The sequence below is a fragment of the Triturus cristatus genome, chromosome 5_2, assembly GCF_964204655.1.
Source record: "Triturus cristatus chromosome 5_2, aTriCri1.1, whole genome shotgun sequence".
NCBI lineage: Eukaryota > Metazoa > Chordata > Amphibia > Caudata > Salamandridae > Triturus > Triturus cristatus.
Genome location: NC_140588.1, coordinates 840856203 through 840862676, shown reverse-complemented (window position 1 = coordinate 840862676; position 6474 = coordinate 840856203). Strand labels below are relative to the sequence as shown.

Here is a 6474-nt window from a genome sequence, read left to right as displayed (position 1 = left end):
TGATGAACACTTCAATTGATTGCTAAAAGAAGACTAGTAGTATTCTAGAAGAATAGTATTTGAAGCTTAGTAGTATTCTGTTAGTGTTTATTTGCAGCTCTTGTGCTATTTCAAGAGCAAAATGAAGGCTAGTCTCATTGATTGTGACCACTGTTTGAAGACTAGTGTTATTCTTTGTGAGCAATATCTGAATACTAATGGCAATGATTGTGAAGACTCAAGTAAGAGTAGCAGAATTCAAATTGAATGTTAATTGAACACAAGTCGCATTAATTCTGATTAATTTATAGCAATTTTATTCATTTGGTTGCTTGCACAAGGCTTCTTTTAAATGATGGCTTTTGGACTAAATTTTATATGTTACATATCTTGGAAGTCAATGATTCTAATACGCCTGTTACAAACTCATTAGTCATGCTATTAGTAAGCATTTTATAATTGTGGTATGTGAGAAGACCGGAGCAAGAGATCGTAGGAGAAGCACAAAGCAAAGGAGCCAACCCAGACATACACAGGATTATACCAGGAAACCCCTCCTCCTGCAAGTAGAGAGCCAGTTTAATTGTCGAGAACCTGACTGAATTCCCACTTGGTCCATGACAAGACAGGATCACCACCGTTTGTTTTCAGGCTACCCAAAATGAGCAATTGTGCAAAATTCAAGTCAGATAAAAAAGTAATTGTTCTAATTCCTCATATGTTGATTGTCCACCAGACTCCATTAATGTTAGAACTTATAAAAACAATTCACTAAACACGTTTGTGTAAGGCGTTTATGGCATTGACTTGTACATTTTTTTTAAAGGAAATGCAGTTGGACACAAGTGTGTGATATGACATTTCAATGATATTTGCCTATGGAAGAGCTGTTGGCTTTGCCAATGTGTTTTAGCCATGTTGTGCACTAGCTAGTGGTGTGGACTGTTGCAGTGTGGAATTGCGAAGAGTGGAATAGTGTGTTATAGAATGGAGTGGCAGATAGTGTCATGTATTGGAGTGACAGAGTGGAGTCGCTTTGAGTGGCGTACAGTGGAGTGGCATAGAGCAGAGTTACTAATCTGTTGCAGCATAGTGGAAGTCTTTTTGTGAAGGTTGATGGGTCATCTTTCTGTAGCCTATTGCTGTATTTGAGTTTTAAAGTAGTGCTTATGGAGTAAAACCTTTGCTAAGCCAGTGTCAACAACAATAAAAATGCCAAAATAATAAATGCAAAAATATGTCACAAAATGTGCTGCATTCGTCTACAAAATTTTCCTTTTCTTACCACATAATTTAGTCAACTATGCCCCATGATTTGGTCTTCTTCAGCTGCATAATTCCAGTGGCCCCTACATAGATTGACAATTTCTTGAGATAATGGAAATACAGTTGCATGTTGATTCTCAAATATTTACCAGCAGCAGCGAATAAGAAGAAAAATGTTTAGTGGTGAGTAGTGTTACTAGGATGTGTTGTGAGCGGGTGATGGTATAGTGAGCAAGAAGCACAGTGGCTTTGAGTAGGGTCTGGCAAAACTGAGAGGGATATTGAGTGGTTTTGTTAATGACTGAAGATTAGTACTTCAACAAGCCTACAATGCAGTAGGCGTTTCTTCTTATTTTGTTTTTTAAGGGTCTGCATTTGGTAAACAGAAACTTATTTCCGAGATAGGCAGGTGAGGAGTACAAAGGGAAAGTGCCAGATAATTAGGTGTTTTGGGTTATGTGGTCAAAGTTGCTGCTACTCACTTGGTGTTAAAATATGAGTTTCACTTACCTTTTTAGCAACCATTCTTACCTTGAAATGTTCTTATTTTTCCGACCAGTAGCAGGGCAATCTGATGAATAGCTGTAATAATTGACAAGGAGATATAAGTGATTTACTAATGTAAAAAAGTATTTTGTAAATAGGCACATAACATTGTGAATTCAACTTCTTAAGCATAAACTGAGACAGAATGTGTGGTTGAGTTTCACTAACCATACACCATATTGTGGCATATTAAGTGGTGAATATCATAATTTATTACACAGTCACCACAGTTTAGTTCTAGTTTGGCCAGAGAAGGCATTTTTTCCTTTAATAGCCTTGGTACCATTTCATTAAAAACATTTTTTTTTTAAAACAAATCACTTTGGCTTCATTATGGAAAGTTATGCAGAAATTATACCAAAATTGATCAGCAAAATGTTAGAACTTTATAGAGAAAACCTGCTTTTGGTTATTTGGTGTAAATCTGTTCAGCCATTGTTGAGAAATTAGCATAAAAATGGAGATCATGATGAGCTGGTCTCTTGTCTTCGTGGACTAATGCCTCCACTGTAGGAGTCTATACATGACCTCACAGCAACGAGTTCAAATCCCAATCCATTCAGCCTTTTATCCTGAGGTTGATAAAATGAGTACCATTGAGTTGGGTAACAACAAACATCTATTAATGAGCAACAAGATACCTTTTCGCTGAACGTGTGCATTACAAATGTACATGTTATGTTAGGGTAAACACCAGTTAAAACTTAAAAATTAATGAACCCTTGGTGCCAAATAATCTGCGATTCGCCCATTCAAAGTGAAAGGGTGGAGCCTGATTGGCTGTCCACAAAATTGAGAATGTTGGGTCAGCCATCTCAATCCTCTAGTCCTGAAGAGGGAAAGAAAACATGAAAGACCACATAGGGGTAAGGATAGGCATGCCTTGGCCTTTGGGACACCCCACTTTAATTCCCAACAGGTAAAAACAGAAAAGAAGAAGAAGATTGGGCCACAGGTACCCCGGTATCAGTGCCTGGTACTAGGGTACTCAGCACAGTAGCCACTGTGGTACCAATAAAACATTGAAATATAAAATACAAAACCCTACGGCCAATCACCACTTTGCGCATGTGAAAGACAGGCACCATCATATCATGGAAGCCAACAACAGGACAGGAATTCCTACCATTATACCCAACCCAGCATTTTACCAGAGGTAGCCAACATATCATGCGTGCTCACATATGGCCAAGAATGACCCTTTTTGTGACTTGGACAAAGTTTTCCAAAGGTTGGGTATCATGCAATGGTTGCCTAGTTGCCAAGGAAAAAACATTATGTGAGGGTCAGCATATTACCAGTGTTGGCAATGGGAGCAAGACTACTTCCTCAGGCACTCACAACCTTTTACTGCTGTCACGACGCCAAATGGTGCTCCAGGCTGCCTTCCTTTTCCCCTCATGTAGACAGCAGAAGTTCCCTGATTAGTACTCCTGGGAGAAGTGGACGTGAGTCCTTTTGGTATACTGCAGGAGACAACTGGGAGAGAATGGCACGGCCTGGGGGAGGGTTTGAAACAGGAGAGCATAAGAGTAGCAATCAGGAGCGGGAGTGCATGGATAACCCAACACTGCAGTGGTGAGAGACCTTGTTATGTGAAAACTGTAGGTGTGCATGAAATCATGAGTGACTCCTCACCCGTGTAAACATTTACAATTTTTCTGATAGTAACATCAGGAAGAATGAAGTAATTGAGAATGCTAGCAGCTGAGGGACAGTATGATTTATCATACACAAATCTTTTATTGGTCCATCTATTTAAACTCAATTATATTTGGTGTTAGAATTTTATATGTAGAGGCCTCTTCTCCAGTGGTGGATGCTTTCAATAGAAAGTGGTAGGGCAGCAGATATTTAAAAAAAGAAAAAAGGACTTACTTGCCGCTGTCCAGCTTCTTCCACGAGCGCAGTCCAGCTCCTAGACTGCACACCCAATCTTGAAGCTGCTCTCATGGTATAACCCAGCATGACAGCATCACCAGGATTGGCCTGAGCATACTGGTTTAAAACGCTCACTAAGGCATATGAGTCTGTGGCTTTTCTCTACCTGGAAATACAACACAGCTGGGTTAGAGAAATGTAAGTGTGCATGTTGGTTTGGCCGTCCTAGGTTGGCCGACCAAACCAACAAGTGAACTAACAGTGCCCAACACTCCTCCTCCCTCCTATTGACCCTAGAGGATGGCCCTGCCATAGACTCAGGCCACTTGGCCTAGACAAGGAAAAATAAAATGATAAATTGTGTTATTATTATATTTTTCATCTGCTGGCTTTTAGCGGGGGGGGGCACTCCTTTGCCACTATGGAAGAGCCGTCGCTGCTCTATTCTCTACCCTCCCAACCCCACCACCTTCAAACCTTACCAGGAGAAAAGACAGAGGTGAAGACTAGGTAGTGTTTGAGAGATAGAGGAAGTTGGGAAGACAGGGAGTCTGGGTGTTCCCATCAGGTTTCTTTGGCCTTGAATATTTATGTAGTTGTGCCTCTATATATGATCTAACCTTAGGGTAAGAGCAAAATAAATCTGGTGGCATATGATGTAAGTGGAGGAGGGATAGAAAATGGGAGAGAGAAGAACTATGAAAACAGTGGTCTAGATGGATGTTTCTTTGGGCATGCAGAGCAGGTGGTTACGAGCAATTTAGTACTGTGAATATGAGTGACACTTTCCCGCGAGCAAAATCAAGCAATGAAGATAAGCGAAATCCCCTTTAAAAAGAATCCTCCTAAGTAGTCTGCTTCGTGTCATGAGCCATCCAAGCGCACTCTGTCAGTGACCCACTCGGTGCCGCGGCACAGACAGGGCAGGCAGAAAAAGAGGGTAGTCATGAAAAGATAGGTTTTATAGGTGACTAAGACCAAACAGCTCATCCTATCATCGCAACTTTCCTGCATAAGTACCTCAAGCAAAACTTGATGTTCAGCTATTAAAGTGATGTGCCCAGAATCACAGGATGGGGATCCAATGCTAGGACTCGAACCCGTGGCCAAAGTTTCAAAGTCTGCAGGTGTGATTGCATGGCCATACCAATGGCTAGGTATGGCGATACAAATCCCCAGATTCAATCGCTACCACACATGCTTTTTATTAATAGATCATGTCATTCATCTGAGCCTGAAGCGCCGATGTTACCAGGAGATCTCAGACACACTGCCTCAATTGGAAGTCTCACATTCAATGCCCTGCAGCATCCCAAAAGCCCACAAATTATGGGATCTAAAATAGCTGCCAAGGTTTCGGATTGCTTATGCGAGGTATTTTCTGATTCAGTGTGATTATGAGTGACATTACAATGAGTAAATGTAAATGTGTGTGTCTTGTAAAGCGCACTGCTGCCCTGAGGCGTCCTGGCGCTGTAGACCGCTGGGGAACCCGTCCTGGCTATCCCTGTGAGATGGTCCCTCCAGGGTATCTCCAAGGTGAAACCAGGCATCCCCGGCGAATGTGGGGGGCCGTTGTGGAGATGAGGCAAGCTAATGCCCAGAGTCGCCGAGTGTGATCCCTGGTTAGAGTAGGCACCGAAGCAAGAATTATCGAGTCCGCTGGCCCTGGTCCACAACCCGGCAGCGTCGGGGATTGAACCCTGGTCCCAGGCTGTCCTCTGCTTCTGGGTCTGCTTCCTCTAACCAGTGAGCCACACCTCTCCATTACAAAGAGTATGAGTGGCACTTTCTCATGAGCAAAATTAAGCAATATAGATGAGGGAAACATAGAAATTTCGGAAATTACAGCCATTTAAGCAACGAGAAACTCTAAGATCATCTTAAAACTTCTGCAAAGCACCAGAAATGGAAGAGCTTGACATCAGGGTTTTTAGTGGGATGAAAAAAGTGGGAGTCTCTAAAAGGAGCATGCATGGGCTTGTAGTGAGTTCTCTCTGAATACGTACAGGCATTGTTAAGTTAGCATAACCACGTTAGATGTTAGAAAGCCATCTTTTTGCTTTTGCACACGGCACTGCGTTTACATGTTATTTCTTAAAACAAACTGCTGACTCGAGACTTGCTTCACACAAGCGCGATCTGTTGTTACTATCCCAAGCTCTGCGCAGCGACCTTGGTCTGTACATGGTGTGACAAACAGTCTGGGTTATTACACAATGCATGTTTTTCACTCTAGGTTGATCGGCCCACTATTTAGCCATAACACACGCGCAGCTGCAAATGCCTGAAAATTAGTGCTTTTAATATCACAGACATCATGTTTATTATTCAGACCGAAGACGAGCCTTCCTGCGAGAAGACTCCTGATGCTCCTGTGATGTGATTTCACTAAGCTGATCTTTGAGGTATGGGGTCCCCTATTCAAGCCTAAGAGACCTTCTATTAGCATAATAATAATATTAGCTTCTTAGTAAAGGGAAGGTGGTAGTATCCACTGTCATTATAATATGATCACCCCTTTTATATTCTATGGTATTGTAACTATGTTGCTGGTTTTGATATTAATCATTTGTCTGCTTGTATTAGCCAAAGTACTGCATCTTAGGACACGTGGTCTATAAAAATAAATCCCTTTTATTTACAACGTGTCTCTGTTGATTATTGTTGTGGACTGATGTGAGAATAATATACGAACAGGTATTTCCGATTCCCACCATTCCTGAGTATGTACTGAGTCGCTTGTTCTGGGTTGTCTACACATTGGGACCGCCGAGCTAAATCTCGGATAACGAATGGGAC

General features: G+C 41.7%; 1 long non-coding RNA gene across 1 annotated transcript; it reads right to left on the bottom strand.

Annotated features, from left to right (window-relative positions):
* Positions 1-1264: 1264 nt before the first annotated feature.
* On the bottom strand, positions 1265-3244 carry LOC146829329 (uncharacterized). The gene is made up of 3 exons (XR_014961958.1): positions 3136-3244; positions 1777-1827; positions 1265-1328 (listed from the first exon to the last, which is right to left on the bottom strand). It is a non-coding gene; the product is annotated as an uncharacterized LOC146829329 (long non-coding RNA).
* Between the last annotated feature and the right edge of the window lie 3230 nt (positions 3245-6474).